The following is an 18,074-nucleotide window of genomic DNA, read 5'->3' as shown; positions in this document are numbered from 1 at the left end:
GGAAAAGTCCATTGTGATCTGTGGTTGATATATTTAATAAGAGCAGAATAAGGCAAGAGAAGTTTGGAATATGAAGAGAGTGCCAGAAATCTTGGAATGTTTCACTGAAGTTCTGGACACGTCTTTGTCATCTATGCTACATGAAACACAGAATAAAGATATAGATATGGGTTAACCCAATATTGTACATTGTTGATCTAGAAGAAGGCAAAAAAAAAAGCCATGAAGGAGGATACTAATGGTTGTAGTTGCACCTACGCTCTGGGGTGGAGTTTATCCAATATGGTCTCTGTGCCCTATATGAGAAGTAGTATAAACTACATGCAATAGCTGGAGGCCCTATTACATGTCCATGAGCTTCAAGTTCCATCTTTGTCATGGGGAAGTTGGGTCGATAGCCATAGAAAAGAGACAATGACTCAATTGGCCAATCTTTATGCATTTTAGAGATGAGCGAGTATACTCGCTAAGGCACATTACTCGAGCGAGTAGTGCCTTAGCCGAATATCTCCCCGCTCGTCTCTAAAGATTCGGGGGCCGCCGCGGGTGATAGGTGAGTTGCAGGGGGAAGCGGGGGGGGGGAAGAGAGGGAGAGAGAGATCTCCCCTCCGTTCCTCCCCGCTCTCCCCCGCCGCTCCCCGCCCCCCGAATCTTTAGTAGCGGGGAGATACTCGGCTAAGGTACTACTCGCTCGAGTAATGTGCCTTAGCGAGTATACTCGCTCATCTCTAATGCATTTTATCCAATGCAGCATACTGAAATACAGGTCAGTATTCCTTAAATGCAGAAAGTAATGTTATAGGAATACTAGTATCACTATACAATCACATTTCCACTCTCAGCCACATTTTACATATTGAAAGGTTTGACTGTAATGGAAAACTTCTTATAAACCCCCTTTGGTGCTCATCCATCCAGTTGGTTTCCATATAGAGTTAAGTGGCCAGATGCAAGTGTTTTAGGAAAAGTATCTTCCCTATAAGTTAGGCAAGAGTTAGGAAGTCTCACTGGGGTCTGTTATAACACCTCAGTAAGGCTTTGATGAACAAGCACCATGTGTGCCTCATATAAAATCTTTCAAAACATTTCACAAGCTAGTAATTCAGTGATGAAGTAATCCATCATCATAACAAGTTTGGCTGAGGTTAGATGAATACATGTGTGGGTTAATATATGCTGATATAGAAAAAAATATATAGGGGTACAGTTACAACGAGAAAAGACAGTGAACCCTTGGGAATTACCTGGAGACCTATCTGGATTTCTGCATTGATTACTAATAAAATTTGGTCTGACTGATGTCTAAATATGGAATGCAGCAGATCAGCCACCTAGTTGGTTGGCCCAGTTTATAACAATATCTCCAAAAAAACATTGTAAAGTCATCATTTCCTTATTCCAAGTTTTATTGAAATCCCACAGAGTCTATAAACAGCAACGTTTCAGCTTACTAGAAGCCTTTTTCAAGCTTGACGTGCTGACTTTACAGCAATTTTTTGGCAATTGTTATCTAAATCACAATCATAGACAAAACAATCTAACTAAACTAATAACATGCATTTGTATCACTCATTTGTTTTACTGAGAATACTGAATAATATCCAAAATGCAAGGAAAAAAAGTGAACCTCTGTGTTAATGACCTCTCCAAGAACTACTGCAATTGGCAAAAGGTATTTCAGTCAAGAAGATGAGATTGGAAATGTGGGTTTTACAGATGCTTTGCCCAATAAATAAAGGCACACAAAGCTTGGTCACTGACAATTCTGTTCTTAAGAAAAATTGGTAAGTGTGAACCACGCCTTGATGTAAACAGCTTTCAGAAGATTTTAGACAACGTGTTATAGAAACATCTGAAGTACTTAGTGAATATAATATGTAATATTGTTACACTCAAGAAAGACATCCAGGCTGCTCTTGAATTCTTTTAGTGAGTTCGCCGTCACCACATCCTGAGGCCTTAGTCAGACGGGCGTTTTTAGCCGCGATTTGCGCATGCGTCCGGCGATTTTATAAAACCATTGCTTTGCAATGGTATCGGACACATGAGCACTTTTTATGCGCTCGTCCGATAAATTATAGAACAAAAAATCGCAGATCGCACCTATCTGCGATCTGCGATTCCTGTTCTCTTCTGTATATGCGCTCAATGGGGCCGGCGGCAGCAGCGCCGACCCCATTGAGAACATATAGAAGACAAATCATTCTTCTCTGCCACAGCTGTAACAGCTGTGGCAGAGAAGAACGATGTTTGCCCATTGAATTCAATGGAGCGGCAATACAGCCGCTCCATTGAAAGCAATGGGCTGCCGGCGTGCGCGGGGTGAATTGTCGGGAAGGGGTTAAATATATAAGCCCTTCCCTGCAATTCATCCTAAAATGTGTTAAAATAAAAAAAAATTGTATACTCACCTTTCCGCTGCAGCCGGAGTCCAGCCGCGGCCGCTGTCAGTTCTCCTGAACTGCTTCTCGGCACTATCAACCGGCGGGGCTTTAAAATCCCCGCCTGATGAATGGTCTGCCTCTGATTGGTCACAGCCCTGACCAATCAGAGGCCGGTTTCACTCACACACCCATTCATGAATTCATGAATGGGTGAGTGACTGCTGCCTCTCAGCGCTGAGCCAATCAGGGGCATGTCTGACTCACATCCATTCATGAATTCATGAATGGGTGTGAGTGAGGCATGCCTCTGATTGGCTCAGCGCTGAGCCAATCAGGGGGCAGGTCTGACTCACACCCACTGCAGGACGGCCGCGCGGAGCTCCGGCTGCCGGGAGAAGGTGAGTATACAATTTTTTTTTATTTTAACACATTTTAGGATGAATTGCAGGGAAGGGCTTATATATTTAAGCCCTTACCGACAATTCATCCCGGGCTCGCCCGCAGCGCATTGCTTTAAATGGAGGCGGCTCTATTGCTGTCTCCATTGAATGCAATGCGCTGGACAGCTCCGGCCCGTTTCTAATGAAACGCGGCTAGGAGCAGATTTTCGGGCGATTTGCGGGCGACTTGCGCGCACCGGTCACGCGATTTGCGGATGCGCATCCGTCATGCGATCCGCAAATCGCGCTAAAAAACGCCCGTCTGACTAAGGCCTTAGGCAGAGAGTTCCATAGTCTCACTGTTGTTACAGTAAAGAGCCCTTCTATGTTGGTGTATAAAACCTTCTTTCCTCTAGAAAAGTCAAGATATACAAGATCCAATGACTCTTCCCCATCCATTCTAGAACTTACCTCCTCATAGAGGGACAACAGTAGCAATATAGCAATAAGCCCAGATTAATTCATTAGTAATATATGGTAGTTCCAAAGGGTTCACTAACTTTTTCTTGCAATTATATGTTCATATGACATAAATACATATATTACAGTAGCAGTAATTTGGATGAAATTTTAACAACTCTCATCCACAATTTGCAAAACAAATCTGTGCAGAAATTGCCTTGCAATGTAAATTTTAAATCTACAGCATATCAATTGGCAGATTTTCACTGCGGATTTTACTCTTTATTGTGGTTTTTCTCTCTTTACTCCTAGAGAATGGCACCTGACCACTACAGCCTCTGATTGGCTGCAGCGATCAGGTGGTCCATGCTGATTGGACCTGAGACAGAGCAAGTCAGCATGGGAAGCGAGGGAAAGAAAGTGCAAGACAGTGACTACTGGCAGAAAGCTAAGCTTGCTACATGCCACCTGTTTGAAAATGGATTGCAACCAGCAGCACAGCAGAAAAATGGGGAAGAATACCTAAAAATCAGAACTTAAAAACATGAAACAGCAAATGAGAGGACAAGGAGAAGCTGGTATATTTTAGAAAACGGGTTAAAAACTCAGGTACGCTTTAGTGCTGCCATACATGTTTAGGTCTCACAGTCTGCCCATAGTTGGAATTCCATTTTGCTATTGGTACCCATAGAGTAATCAAAACTAGGTCAGATATCCCCTACACAGCAATTATTATATTGCCAGCTTTATATGAAAATCAACTGTGTATCCTGTAAAATTGTCTAAACATTAAAAACGTACTAGAAAAATATTAGCTTATTTAAACCAAACTAATGGGACATGCAGAATAGGTGACAAATCAATTAAAGGGAAAGTTAGAAAAGTATGGCAATTATAAAGATCAAGGCTAAGATATAATAGTGCAATAAAAAAGAGTGCCAGGTCAAGTAATAGCACTTTAAGAAATTAGCATTTATTAAACCTTTGTATTTCTCATTATATAATTATCCAAATTCCTTGACCTATTTAAAATCATCAGAAACCTGAAAAGTTCAGAAAGTTAGAACAAGCCATTTCCCTGCACCTTTAAAAGAGGATTGGAAATACCCAGGCCGAGTGGATCTTTAATGTAGAAAAAAAGCTGAAAGAAAAGATAAAAGACAGCCTAGAGTATGAACATCAAAGAGTTGTTAATGACGAGAAATACCATTAGGCTTTTTCAAGCCTTTTGTTTTAACCCCCCCTCCCCTCCCTTTTGCACCTGCAAAGTGTTACGAGGCTTTGTTCACAAATTTGAATCTTTTCTGTTAACATCAACAGCAAATGATGGCAAAGAAAAATGTGAAATATACCTTTTCAGCTCTATTCTCGTCTAAAAATAAGATATTGACTTTGCGCTGTCGCTCCCTAAAGGTATACGCTATACAGTCAGCAGCAGATCCTGCTCTGAATTCTGTTGATTGCAAATGAGCCGGGCTTGAAAGGAAGGGATATCTTTTGTTACTAGAGAAAAAGAAGGTAATCAGCAACTATGAAAGACTCGCATAAGAAGCTCAGGCTCTGGCAGGAGTAAGAAAAACGCCTGGCGAAATCAGAGCGTGAAATTCAGATTAGTCCTCCGCAGGCTCTGATAGGAAGGGGGTAGCTGAAGACTTGGCATGGCCAAAAGGTATAACCTATATCGTTCGGGCCTTGAAATATTGTAAAACAGATGGAGGGACCAGCTGCCTTTTTCAGCCTTTTAATAAAATCTTAGGTGGTAGCAGTATGAAAAGTAAAAGGAGGTTAGATATGACGCCAAAGGGGGATAAGAAAATCTGTCTTTGACTAATTTTGGTTAAGTGGTTAATATTACAAACAAATAAACACTCTTAAATCATCATTTTACCTCTGGTTAAACCAACAGGGATAGAATTCTGTTTTGGGAGTAGCAGGGAAGGAGGGGTATATTAATTGCAGTCGCTCTTCTCGGCTGCCCAGGTTAGATTTAGCTGGTCCAGATCCCGTTTTTGGACATCCAAGATGGCCAACGCAATCTTTAGACTACCTAATCCCCATGGTTCATTGGTTGTAGTACACTGCCAATACACTATAACTGCTCTCTGATTGGCCAGAATGGCTCACAGCAATAGCCAATCAGAGAGCAGTGCAAGTGTGCATTAATTAGTTAGGAAACGTCTGCAGCTATCTTGGATGGCCAAACGTGAGGCCTGAAACTGGTGGATAGGAAGAATGACAGAGAAGAACAACTGCAGGTAATATACACCCTGCTACTTCTGTGCCAGGACAGAATTTTGTCCCGAAACTGGAGGGTCACTTTATTCTTCACCTCAAATTTGTACTTAAGTTAACTTTGCCCTCAGATTTGTATTTGCTGTACTGCTTGAAGCAAAAGCAACCCAAATATGGATCAGGGCAGCTGAGCAATTTCTATTTGCCTCGAGATCTTATCAACAGACTACTATTTGTGGCAGCCTTTAGTCAGTGAATAAAACACACAATACAGTTGTAGAGAATTCGGAATCCTCTTGTCTGCCCACCTCTACTCTTGCTTCAGCTGAAACAGTCAATGGATGGCTGATAGATGACGTTACGACATTGATCAGGTGATTGCTATGGTGCTGGCAAGCAATATGGCTAAGATCAACTTGAATTAACAATTTACAGTTTCAGAGACTTTCTGAAACTGCAAATTGGTTGTCAATTGAAGCTAGTCAATTGAAGACATTCCAGCTCTACAGGTCAGGGTTGCTCAATAGGAAAAACTAGGGATGGTTTTTTTTTGTCTTCAGCTCTCGGGACCAAATTGCTGACTAATAGCAGGGTACCACTGAGTGGGTTAGTGCACAGGAAAAAAGTACAAAGTGGGGAATTGTGCAAAATGTACTTTCAAGCTGCATATTGGCATGGATGCGACAGCCATTTTGAAAAATTGTGAAATGGAATTTGTTCGGCATGGTGCAGATCATTTTCTAAATTATCCCTGATTGTTACATAGTATTTAATCAGTTATCATGCAGCAAAATACATGTGCAAGGATACACATAAATATTGATTGCAAGGATCAGAGCAATGTTTTAAAGGGAAATCATTCCGATTGTTTCAGATATCTTGCCATGTATGACTTACTATAACAACCAGAATCCTAATAGCAACAAATATCAGAAATCTAGTTGGATCGGAGGCAAATTGATATGTGTACGAGGGCTCAAGGTTCAGTACTTACCCCATGCATATGAAGTATGGATGGTTTTCTGGATCTATCCAAATTTCACTTTGCATGTAAAGATTGGGCAAGTGATATTGGAAAACTACTGTTAAATCATAACTCTAATAAGCAGACAAGCTATTACCTGCTACAATACTGCAAAACTATAACTGAGCATGCCCAGCATATATTCCGTGCACAGAATATTTACTATATAGTATGATAGGCGCCCAGGGTTCAGGCTTGGGGGATTCCCTTTCCCTCCCAGAGGCCCTGGTAATGGGTCATACTGACTCTGAAACTGGCCAGGCCCAGTTCCTTTGGAGCCAACATGAAGCCCCTGTCAACGTATTCAGGCAAGGGCTCATGTTCTGGTTTTGGCCAGACCAGTTTAGAAGAAGACGTGGTCTGTAAATAGGCTTGGTTAGTGGCAACAGCCCAGAGGCTCCGTGGGTAGCTTACATAGGATCTTGGAGCCGACATCTCTGTCTTTAGCGGCAAACTTGAATAAACTGGAAGAACAAATAAATAGTTCAATTCCAGTCTCCAAGGCTTTCTTTACTTCAACTGTTAACGCGTCATAGTTATGAGTCCTATTACCATGTATCAGGTTTCTCGAAAGTCTTTTTAATTTTCATTCTCATGCAACAGGCTCCACCAAGTCTTCACCAGGTAACCGGGGTTTAGAGTCCTGCAGAGTGTCCAAAGAAGCCATGGAGGTTGTGTGGATGGGAGAGAGGGCGAGGCAGCAGAAGCTTTGAGGTTGCTCATGTTCAGTATCCTCTTTCACACCTTAAGTTCGAGGACTCTACACCCCTAGGTCAAAGATTACTTGCAGAGTAGCCGCACCCACCAAACTTCCAGTTTCCGGTCACACTTTTTCCCACTCAGAGAACCAATCCTCACTTCCACCCCTTCTTAAAGCCACAACAAAACATTTTTACTCAGTGTCACATAGTATAAACAATAAAAAAGTAATGAAAACAGTAGAAAGAACCATACCCCCCCCCCCCCCCCCTCTACAATAGCACTGACATACTCTGTAGCGCCATCCAATGATGAGCAAAGGATTTTGCCTTGGTTGGGCTCACATTTTAAATCCTCCTCTCATTCATATACACTATGAGTGATGACTGTCTTCTCTACAGCTCCATTACATCCAGTTCTGTCTCTATTTGTAGTACTAGTGACAACACATGGTTTAAGATAAGAGACAGGGACCTTAACCCTTACATTAAAGGTTGGGTGAACTGGGAGGCACAAACATGGGTCTTTAGGAAGCTTGTCAATCACAGTTAGTCAAATGAAGGAAGATGAAAGATGTGCAGAGAAGCCCCGGGGCTGGAGGTGGGGTTTTGGGGGTTACAGAAAAGAAATAGTTAAGGTGAACAAGAGTCATTGCCTTGGGGAAACACAATAGATAATAACTACAAGAACTGAATGGGGATTTAATAGGACTCATTTGCTTGTCACTCTCATTCTGTGTCACTGAGCAATTTTGTTGCAGGAGAATTGTTTGACAGGCATCGCTTATGCAGAATTTGCTAAAGGTTTCCTCATGTTTATTGGAATAGTAATAATACTAATGTTAATGAAGAACCCGACAGCAGGACAATACAAGTAAAACCAAGATATATTCAGCAAATATTACTACAGAAAGTCCGACAGTCCAGCACAGAGCTGCCATAGAATATGGAATTTCTGAAGAACAGTCAATTAGGAAAATACTTATTCTATATATATTCAATGAAATTGAGTTTTTATACTTGAGTTTGATGATCGTGACAGAGCATATTTGATGATCCAGCATTTTTACCCATTGATGCACAATTAAAATCATACTTCCCTTAGGCCTCATTCACATGAGCATGTATTTGTGTGCGCATATGTGAGCACAAAACCACGCGTCTATTAGAACCATTGGTTCCCTATGGTGTGCTCACATGTCCATGTTTTACAGGCGTGCAAATTCGCGCACTTGCAAAAGATAGGACATGCGTGCACCTCATAGGTTCATGCTACGCTTAAATATTCCCTGTGTGGAGTCCCCTCATCACTGAACACTGTGACAGCAATGTTACAGTGTTCAGTGACAAAGGGGACTCCCCGCGGGGAGTAAAGAATCCCCTGCCTCGGCTGCTGCCGGCGGCCCCATTGAAAGCAATGGGATGCCGGCAACCCCTGCAATGATTTTCGGGGAAGGGCCCTTAAATATGAGCCCTTCCCTAAAAAAAATCCCTAGCTTATGTAAAAAAATTAAGAATATATACTCACCTCCCCGGGGCTATCGTGGCTCACCGCATCTAGCCGCTTGGCTTCTCTGCACTGTACTGAAGCTCTTTCAGCAGGTGGGGATTTAAAATCTCTTCCTCCTGAAAGGCCTGTGTCTAATTGGCTGAGCGCTCAGCCAATCACAGGCAGCTCTCAGCCATTCATTGAATTGGAGTAAGCTGTGCATCTTTCAGTTAAGTTGTGGTTTATTTCCCTCACTCTGGGTTATTTGTATTGTGATTCGGTCTTCGCCCTTGCCCCCTGTTAGGGTCAAGTAGCAGTTTGAGAGGTGTTCAGCGGGTTCGCACTTATCAGAGTGGTCAATCTGCTTTTAGGTAGTGACCTTTCCCAATTAGGAGTAGGGTTAGTTTTCCCTCCTTTTCTACTTTCCTTAGTTAAATAGGGGTATAGCATTGCATTTGCCATTTGTCCGTTGTTGCCACAGTCTTGCATCTGTCCTGTGCAAGGTGAGCATTGCTCTCAGGTCATCCATGACACCCACCAATCCTGAATCCTGATCTTAAGTGTCACCAAATGAATGTTGTGGTGGTTATTACAGCTGCATTCATTTAAATGGGACTGCTAAAATTGTCAAACACTTGATTTTGGCTACCTCCAGCAGCTCTGTTGATACGAATGGAGCAGTAGTGTGCATGCATGACCACTGCTTCATTTATTCGTGGATACTTGGGATTTTCATGATTGGCCAGCAGTCAGACCCCCACTAATCAGGTACTTATCCCCTACCATGTGGATAGGGAATAACTTCTTTTAATTGGACAACTCATTTCTCGTGAAAAATATTCTTTATAATTGATTCCTGCCCATAATTCTAAATTATTTTTACATTTACACTTATTAAAAAAGTTCCTATTCTCAGCTATTCCAGGACTAATGTTAGAATAGGCCCACCTGTTGTTTCTATTCCATTTCCACCTCAGTACATGTTCCAAGGTGGTCACATATTCTTAGTTTTGCTTTTCTTTCTGCTCCTCTGGGTATGCAGAGTAATCCCTGGTGTTGTGAGTCGCTGTTTCTGAAGTTTCTGGGAAGATGCTAAGCAAACACAATTGCAGTAACACTGTCTTGCTTTTGCTTGCTTATCACTCGCTCAACATCTCTTCTGACATCAGAGAAGACACAGCAACTCAGAAGCAGCTGCTCACCACACCAGGAGTCCCTCAACATACCAGGAAAAGAAGCATGACTAAGAATGTGTGACCACCTTGGAACATTTAAAGATGTGGTCACAAAATAGAAACAGCAAGAGGTGCTATTCCAATAGTCCTGGAATATCTACAAATAGAAATATTTTTTAAAGGGCCACTGCAGCAAAAATTAATTTTTCCATCCCTGCATGCTTCACCTGATTGCCCGTCGCACTCTGGTTGTCTTCTATGTATATTGCAGTCACTTCTATGTTGTGCAGTCACCTGACCCATACTTATCAGGAACCATCTTGATGCTGAGATTTTTCATGATGCATCACTTCAGCAGCTTGAGTCAGTACCATCTCTGCCTGTTGGGAGGACACTGTAATTATCATTAATTTCTATATTTAGCTCAATAATCTACAGACCATATAACTTGCATCCAGTTATAATAGGCCTGATCTCCTCTATTATAACTGGATGCAGGGAGCCGCTGATCATCAGAAGTAACTGTGATAGGAGTGTTTTTGTCCCCCTGTAAACTGCTTATATGTGTGTGTGTATATATATATATATATATATATATATATATATATATATATATATATATATATATATATATATATATATATATAGTCAGCTAGTGTTACCTTGTTTAGGTATATATATTGAGGGGCTAGCTGCATAATGCATAAAAAAGTGTCCCCAGAGTGGCTCTAAGTGTAAATACAAAGTGTTCACAAGTGTGGACTGGATTTAATTCTAAACAATATTCTTTGCGGAACAAGCCCTTGACTCACTACCTAGTCAGAATATTGCAGATTGAGAATTTAGCGTGCTTACTGCAACAAACTCTGTTATTTCTGGATAACTTCTTTAAAAATGCATGTTCTGGATTAGCTATGACCATATTAATAGGACACTCAGGCATACAGGCAGTAAAGCCAGAACCAAACCAAGCAACAAATAAAAAGAGGATATCACATATACTCAATCCAGCCCTATTTAATAAATTCTTTAGGAGTTTACTAATCCTAGGACTGGTGGCCTTTTGTAGTGTTATTTAGATATTGAAATAGATCCAACATAATTCAGGGCTATACAGAGAATGTCATACACCCATTTTGTATCTAGTGGATTCACAATCTAATTCTGCCAGCATCTGCTATTACATACATTGTTTTGGGGCCCCATTGTTACTTATTACACCTATGTATATGATGGGGTGCTGATAAGTCCTTGGCTTTAACCACAAAAGAATTGACATAGAACAATGACATTTCACATTTATTCTCACAGTACCCTCAGATATGAATGCACTTCTGACTGTGGTGTTGCAACTTAGTCAACCCATTTAGATAGAATTCCTTTGGTTCGGTAGCAAACAGGGCATATTGTGTCAAAAATGAAGACAAATTTGGTTGCCTTGAGGGGTGATCCAGAACCTCAAAGACCAGGTTTGCTCTAGGTGATGGTCGCTGTGTGGGTCGAGGCATTGTCATACAAGAACACAACACCTTGGATCAACTTTCCGCACCTTTTTGACTTCAACGCCCTTCAATTTATCCAGAAATGTAGTGCAATACACAACCGTGATAGTAGACCCCTTTGAAAGGAGGTTTACAAGCAGTATCCCATCTTTATCCCAGAAGATAGACTCTATCACCTTGGATGATGACTTCTGCACACTGAACTTTTTTGGATGCGAGAAACCACTGTGTCTCCATTCTTTTGATGTTTTTTTTGACTCAGGATGATACATAAAAATCCACGTTTCATCCATCATCACCAGTCGAGACAAGAAAGCATTAGAAAAAGCTGCAGAATTACCAGGAGGCTTGCACTTTGGTAGGCTTTTGACCTGTTGACAAACATTTCGGGTCCTACTTGGCAGACACCTTCATCATGTCCAGATGATCGTGAATTATAGACCCAACTCTTTCTCTGTAAATAAACATATAATGTACAAAAGGTTTCAAAATGTGTAAAACCACTTTAAGGTCTTTTAATGTCATTCCTTGATAACTCAGCTATATCTGTAAGTATATGGATGTCTGTCCACCATATAGAATTTCAGTTCCCTCTTTCACCGCCCATATGTTTTCAGAACAAATCATAAAATCAGTACAGTGAGTCTCACATTTCACAGACAGATTGAGCCGCGCCACACAGAGAATGTTTGCACTAGATTTGCAAATCTTAATAAGCTTTGAGGAGTATCCTTGTACTAAAAGCTGCTGACCATATGTGGTGGCTTATATTGGCCTTTGTGTTTCTGGCCACACATGTGGATTGTTTGGCAGAATCTAAAGACAAAGCCATTAAATGTGTTTTGCAGCAAGTGACTGGTTCGCAAATCTTCCTGTGTAATAGGTAGCTTATGGCTTTATGGTGGAAAAGTCTTTGTTGGCAATTTGTGGCTTTTTGAAGTAAACTTCACAGTTTGACTCAACTCAAATAGAGCTCGAGCTGTTAGCCATATACAGTCATTTACATGTACTATACGGGCTGTGGTAATGACAGGGTCCAGAAGTTTGGGAATAACAGCAAAAGTTTGAACATAGGAAATTCATTGAGTGCCTTGGAAGCAAGCGATTGAGATGTTAATGATAAAATTAGATCAATTCCAGGCTTTGACATCAAGATTGATACCAGTTCTAAACTGAAACGTTTGACACAAGGTGATTTATCTTCAACAGTGTTTCTTTAGTCTGTCCATACATTTTAGATTACTTCCAGTGGATTCCATTAGTTTTAGCAGAATCCAATCCAATTGGTAAAGGAGTCTGATGCCCTCGTCTTGCGCAGAGTGCTAAGGCAGCAAAAATGCAGTCCTAAGCTCTCACTCATGACCTGAAGGTTGCGAGTTCAATCCCCACATGGTTCAAATTGCTGACTCAAGGTCAACTCAGCCTTCCATCCTTCCGAGGTTGGTAAAATGAGTACCCAGCTCGGTCGGGGGTAATAAATAAATCACCTGAAAGCGCTGTGGAATAAGTTGGCGCCATGCAAATAACAAGATGTATTTTATTTATTTTTCTAGAAACGCTTGTGTGTCCACTCTTGGGTATGAATTGTCCATCTTTGAGGAAAAGTGGCTCTAAAGGGCCTTGTGAGAGAATGTGTAGATTTCACTAGCACCCTTTTACGTGCCCAATTGTAGGGCACAAATGATTGTTCAAAAAGTTGTTCGCCCGGTAGCCACACCATGTAAAAGCAACAGCGATTAGCCTGATTGTTGATTTTCAGCAAGCATAAAGATACTTGCACATTCGCTGTATATTTCCTAGGACATACCATGTTTTTGAGTTTGAGCTGCTTAGTTTGACTTACAGCAGCTAAGCGATCAGGTCCTCATAATGAGTCCAGAACCTCCGGACAGTCCAAACAATCTATCGGCCTCTTTCTCTTGTCTTAAGAAACAATTCAGTGCCAAGACGGGAGTATGAAGTGCAGTCAGTCTTGCTTTGCCATGGGTCGAGGTATGAAGGCAGGGAAATTGTTACCAAATGTATGTAATCTATGGGGGCTAACAACAAAGCTTCTTTACTCCATACTAATGGCTTCAATATTGTTTAATATAGTAGTATGTGGAAGATCCTACGATCATGATACAAGGTGACAACATTGAGGCTGACATCTATAAATAATACACCTATCTACTCCATTCACATTCCAAAACCGTATCCTATCTTGAGATGTAAGTGCTAAGAGCAATCATTTAAATGGTTAAGTGGCTTGGTCTTTGGAAGGATTACCACACACAGACTATCACACACATAATGTGTTACCTACTTTACATATATATGCCTTCAGGCTTCAGCATTTGTAACTCTACCTCTCCTGACATGAAAACTGGCTGCACGGAATGAAGACGTATCAGGTAGCAAGAACAAAATCCCTTGAAATTGTAGAGGGCAAAGTTTGATCTCTTCCATATTGAGACCTCTGAACAATAGATTCTTTCTACTACAACACAAGTCCAGGACATCAAAGCCGCGATGAGTGCCTAATCTGAGTACATAACACTATTTTGGTAATCTCTGCGGATATTCACAGATGTCCTCCCCAAACCGCGTGTGGTGCCATCACTGTTCACTTAGCCAATAGCCTGAAGCTTTCCATCTTTATTATTATTTTGAGGGTTTTTTTTACTATACATTGGACATCAGATGTTGATAGAAACATTGCAGAGTTAATTCAATGCTGAAATTTACAATAAAATGTCAATGTATTCATACATTTGATACACTTTTATTTTATTTTGCAGGTGATTTCAAGATAGAGAAAAGTGATTTCAAAAAAATTAATTTCGTCCTTATATTATCAAGATATTTTTACGATTAAAGCATTTTGATGACATTCATTTTAATGAGTAAAGTTACAGTAAATTTGAAGTTCTGCTGATCATTCACAAGCACTGTGGAGGTGACTGGGTCAGATTGAATAAACTGGTCTATCATGAGTGCCTCTCCAAAACTGAAAAATGAGCTGCAGAATATAGGAAATGCCAGTCTATTGTGTGAGCTCCAGTGGATAGTATATACCGTGTTTCCCTGAAAATAAGACAGTGTCTTATATTAATTTTTGTTCAAAAAGGTTTAACTTTTTTACATATATAGCTACCTGGACACTATTTAAATTGACTTTTTTAATTAACTGTTAGCAGGGCCTAATTTTGGAGTAGGGCTTATATTTCAAGCATCCTCAAAAAGCCTGAAAAATCATTTTGCATGCTCAAAAATTCTGGAAAATCATGCTATGTCTTATTTTTAGGGAAACAGGGTATATATAAAATTAATTAATTGATTGGGTATCTTGCTGTAATTATAAGAAAGAGACTCCTGGTGATTATTTTCTCCTCCAATCCATCATCTTCATAAATATTTGACATGGACATGGGATGGCTGTCGGACAAATAATAGTTAAGGTGACCATCTATGTTAAAGCCCTATCACTTAAAACATGATTTATGTTGCCCCAAATTCATTGATTAAAGGGGTTTTCCTCAGAATAGGTCATCAATAGTTGATCACCAAGAACCAGCCACTGGAGATCCCCAGTGATCAGCTGATCAAGCGCCAGCTGTCAGCACTGCAATGTTCAGGGGTCAGAGCAGAAGTTGCTGCCCCAACCCCGGAGTAGTGACTGATACTTCTAACTGCAGCTCCTATTGATCTCCCTGAGAGCTATGTCTGTGGTTGCAAATGTTGACTACTACACAGGGTCCGGGCAGCAGCTTCTGCTCTGACCCCTGTGTATTGCAGTGTTGACAACAGGCAAGCAATTGAAGAACCCTTTAATACACAGTGGTGAGTTTGTGTATAAGAAAACACTTCATCAAGCATATGGAATATAAAAGCTATTTTGCCATATGATATATGCCCTCTTATAGGCACATGTGAAACTATGCTTAAAGGGGTTGTCCAAGATAAAATATTTTTTTACAAAATAAGTCACCCAGTATGTAAACATAACAAAGAACTCAGAGAGCTCATACTCACTGCTTTCCGTTTGTCCCCTACCAGCAGCTCTTTTTCCCTTCATTGATGTCATTTTTGCAGTTGCAGTCAGCCTGAGCTGTCTCGTAAACAGGCTGCTGCAGCCAATGACAGAGTGAGCTCTGTCATTGTCTACAGCGGCAGGTTTATGGGACGTCACAGGCCAACTGCAGCCTGTATACAAAACAGCACAGCGGTGACCTGGAGAGGCAGTGGAGGACTTGCGGGGAGCGGGAAGAGGTGAATATGAGCTCTTTATTATATTTACACAATGGAGGACCCGTTTGTAAACAAATATTTTATCTCAGACAACCCCTTCAAAGTAAATGATACTTGTATCCAAGCAGGGGATTTGGAGTCCTGTATAAGACAACTAGAGCTTCACCTGCTATAAAGACAGACAGTCTTAAGAAATGAGTCAGCGCAGAATTTTGAAACTTTTTATATTCACATTAAGGATTTCAGAATAATCGTCTTGTAAGTAGTTTGATGTTAGACTCTGCAATGCTCTGAGTGCTCTGACTTTGGTTGGAATTAGAAAACTGTACAAATGTGCTAAAACATCATTCATTTCAATATTTTTATTGAAATTATTGTAATTTTTTATGAAATCCACTTTTTAGCATTGACATTTTTTTTTACTGAATTTCTAGGTTGTTTACTATAGCAGATTTCTTTAAATTGTCTCATTTTGTGCATTTATTTTATAATCTGTTTTCTCCATCATTACTAAAAATAAATTATAACATTACATATAACATTTGTGTATTTTTCTTTATTTTCAGTAAAAATAAATAAAGTAATGACAAATCACACAATTTTCTGTCCGAGATAACTTTAGCTAACTTGCTGGGCAGTGGAGGTATGATTCTGGAGATATTTAGTATGTCGTGATTTTTTTTAAATTTGTTTTTATTTAACCCCTTAGTGACCAAGCCTGTTTGCTCCTTAATGACCAGGCCAAATTTTGCAAATCTGACACGTGTCATGGAAAAACACCAGAAAGAGTTTGCATATTCAAGCAATTCTGACATTGTTTTTTCGCCACATGTTGTACTTCAGTTAGGCGGGAAAAAAAGAACGATAGAATTTGTGTTTATTTATTAAAAACGCCAAAATTGGGAAAATTTTGAAAAAATTATCATTTTTTCACATTTCCAACTGCAATATCTCAATTATGTGCAAACATAATATAGAAATTTTTGCTAAGATATATATTTCCATCCATTTACTTTATTTTTGGTGCACATTGGAAAAACTTTCGTTTTTTTTTAACCATTTAGGAGACGTACAAATTTAACATTACTTTTCAGCATTTTGAGGAACACTTTGTTTTCCTACACCAAGCCAAGATTGCAAAGGCTCATAGGAGTCAAAATGATAGGTACCCCCACAAGTGACCCCATTTTAAAAGCTGCACCCCTTAACGTATTTACTGAGGGGTGTCATGAGTAATTTAACCCCACAGGTTTTTTTAGGAATCAATGCAATTTAGAGGAGAAAAACTAAAATTTCATATTTTTGCAAATATGTCATTTTAAAGACAGGACTTTTTTCTATATTACACATGAAAATGAGGATTTGCACCCCAGAATGGATACCCCTGTTTGTCCCGTGCTCAGAAACATACCCATTGTGGCCCTAGTATTAAGTCTGTATGCACAATGGGGCCCAAAATGAAAGGAGCAACCGGTGGCTTTCGGAACAGAAATTTTGCTTGAAGGAGATTTAGTCCCCATTGCCCACTTGTAGAGCCATTGAGTGACCAAAACGATGGAGATCCCCCACAAGTGACCCCATTTTGAAAAGTAGACCCCCTAACGAATTTATCTAGGGGTACGATGACTTTTTTGACTTCACAGTTTTTGAATGAATCTAAGCCAAGCAGAAGGAAAAAATTATGATTTTCATTTTTTTTTGGCAATTGTGTCAATTTAAAAACAGGGTTTTTTGTACAGTGTACATAGGAATGAAGACCTTCACCCCAAAATGGATACCCCTGTTTGTCCCGTGTTCAGAAACATACCCATTGTGGCCCTAATCTACTTAAAGGAAACATGGCTAGGCCTATAATGGAAGGAGCACCCGTTGGATTTTTTAGTGTACAACGGAATAAATTCCAGTCCCCATTGCCCACTTGTAGAGCCATTGAGCGGCCAAATGGTAGAGAACCCCCACAAATGACCCCATTTTGAAAACTAGACCCCTTAACAAATTCATCTAGGGGTGTACTGCGTATTTTGACCCCACAGTATTTGAATGAATCTAAGCAAAGCAGAAGGAAAAAATTACGATTTTTATTTTTTGTACAGTGTACATAGGAATGAAGACCTTCACCCCAAAATGGATACCCCCGTTTGTCACGTGTTCAGAAACATACTCATTGTGGCCCTAATCTACTTACAGGACACATGGCTAGGCCCATAATGGAGGGAATGCCCGCTGGATTTCAGGGCAGAACTGAATAAATTCCAGGCCCCATTGCCCACTTATAAGGAAAAAAAATTGACTTCCTAAAAATAATCCCCCCCACCGCCATCCCCATTTTTTGGCATTCCCTAATTATTAGATAAAGGTAATAATATAAACTGCGTTTTATGTCCGAAGACAGGGGTAATTACGGAGGCTGGTTGGGTTGGGCACATGGGGCAAGAAAACCGGGTATCCCCCCTCCTCTCATGCTTTTTGGGGGGTATTTCGTGACCTTAGCGGCAGGG

The 18,074-nt window shown here is 40.4% G+C and overlaps 1 protein-coding gene across 1 annotated transcript in view; it reads left to right on the top strand.

Annotated features, from left to right (window-relative positions):
* Nucleotides 1–15,981, top strand: part of MYO3B (myosin IIIB) — a 449,841-nt gene extending 433,860 nt beyond the window's left edge. Inside the window, exon 34 of the mRNA XM_066575886.1 lies at nt 14,127–15,981. The gene's annotated coding sequence lies outside the window, so the exon portion shown is untranslated. The remainder of the gene's footprint in view (nt 1–14,126) is intronic.
* Nucleotides 15,982–18,074: the final 2,093 nt, after the last annotated feature.

This window comes from Eleutherodactylus coqui, chromosome 8, assembly GCF_035609145.1.
Source record: "Eleutherodactylus coqui strain aEleCoq1 chromosome 8, aEleCoq1.hap1, whole genome shotgun sequence".
NCBI lineage: Eukaryota > Metazoa > Chordata > Amphibia > Anura > Eleutherodactylidae > Eleutherodactylus > Eleutherodactylus coqui.
This window is presented reverse-complemented; position numbering and strand designations above follow the sequence as displayed.